Source organism: Protopterus annectens, chromosome 2.part0, assembly GCF_019279795.1.
Source record: "Protopterus annectens isolate FY-2018-M chromosome 2.part0, PAN1.0, whole genome shotgun sequence".
Taxonomy (NCBI): domain Eukaryota; kingdom Metazoa; phylum Chordata; order Ceratodontiformes; family Protopteridae; genus Protopterus; species Protopterus annectens.
Window position 1 is genome coordinate 1,714,767,697 of NC_056728.1, and position 1,996 is coordinate 1,714,769,692.

Sequence of the window (1,996 nt, forward strand, 5' to 3'; positions counted from 1 at the left end):
GGGGTTAATTTGAAGACTTACGAGACCGGAGTGGCAACACAAAATGACGCTGTTTACAAAGAGAAGGCACAACCACAACCATGCACTAACACGTGCGCATGATTTACACACGTTGTCTGTACGTTGACCGATCAAAATACGCCTGCCAGTGTGTATGGGCCAAGGATCTCAACTGTCAAGTGTGAGTGATGGCTAGGGTTACAGTAAGAATTGTGGAGGACTGCCAGGCAAAGAATCTTATGACTTTCTGCAAAGAGAAGTTGGGTGTCCGGATGGTCTGAAAAGGGTGAGCAGAGTACGATAAACTCAGTCAACGGGTGTCAATAATATTTTATAATTCAACACGTCCATCCTGTGCTGTTGACAAGCTTAACTGGGGCTTATTTTTGGGGTAGGGTTTATATCATGACCACCCTGGAAGACCATGCTAGGCCTTATTCTCTGGTTAGGTCTTATTTACAAAGAAATACGTTATGTAATCTGGCAAAAGAGCTCTCCCAGATGGGTAGAAGTGGAAGCCATGAGGGGTTCCCTCCCGATGGAAGTCCTTAAACGAGAGAGAGGTGGAAAATGGCTGGGCTAGGAGAGCTGCCACCTAGGTGAGGGGGTCCAGACCACAGCTGCCTCCAGGATGGAAGTCCGGAAGGGGGATAGAGGTGGAAAGGGGCTGGGCAGGGAGCACTCCCTCCTGTATGGGAGTGTCCAGATTGTACCCCCCAGTGGAACGGAATTCCCCAAGGGAGTGTCTGGTGGAAGGCTGCAGTGCCAGGAGTGCTCCTGCCAGGCAGGGGGAAGGCATCTGACATTGCCCGGTACCTGACAGCATTCCAGGGGTGCAGAGATATGGCCGCCATGGTGTCTCACACCCAGGTTCATGGGGGGAGTTGACTGACAGTGCAGGCATGCCAAGGGCCACCCCTGGAAGCCAGGTCTGCGATCACGTCCTCCCAGCCCCAAGGGGTGCCAAGATATGGCCACTGTGGCATCTCACGCCCGGCTCTGGTGGGGATAGTTAGCCAGCAGTACGTGTGTGCTGAGGGCTGCCCCTGGAAGCCACATCTGTGATTGCATCCTCTCAGGCTCCAGGGGTGCCAAGATATGGCCGCCATGGCGTCTCACACCCAGCTTTGGTGGGGATAGTCGGCCGGCAGAGCGGGTGTGCCAAGGGCTGCCCCCAGAAGCCAGGTCTGCAATCACATCCTCCCAGCCCAGAGAGGTGCTGAGATATGGCCGCCATGGCATCTCGTGCCTGGCTCCGGCAGGGGTAGTCGGCCGACAGCACGTGTGTGCCAAGGGCTGCCCCCAGATGCCAGGTCTGCAATCCCATCTTCCCAGCTCTGAGGGGTGTGGAGATATGGCCTCTGTGGCATCTTGTGCCCAGGACCATCCACAGATGCCAGTTCAGCCTCCGGTCTTTCACCCGGCACTGCACAGATGCCGCCCTGCGAACAGCACCACTCAGTAGGCAAGGGGGCACATGCCAGAAGGCTCGAAGTGAAGCACGTTTGTCGGCACCTGATGTGGCCGAGGAATGAGAAGGAGGCGTGAGACAAAATGGGCTGAGATGCCGGGACCCTGGACCATATCCTGTGTGAGTTTGAAAGCCCTAGGTGGAGGGCAAAGGGAGAACCAGTGTCACAGAAGTCTGGATGAGGGTCTGGCTGAGGCCTCATGGCTAAGCAGAGTTCCATGAGGCTGGGAAAGATCAGAGGAAGCTCACCTGAAAGGCTCTGATGGCAGGTTTGACACATAACGAATTGGCAGCCTACAGGAGTTATGCAACACGGGAAAAGAGCTCTCCTGCCTGGGTAGATGTAGAAGCCATGAGGGGGTCCCTCCCGATGGAAGTCCTTAAGGGAGAGAGAGGTGTAAAATGGCAGGGCTGGGAGAGCTGCCATCTGGGTGAGGGGGTCCAGACCTCAGCCCCCTCCAAGATGGAAGTCCAGAAGGGGGATAGAGGCAGAAAGTGGCCGGGCAGGGAGCACTCTCTCCTGTG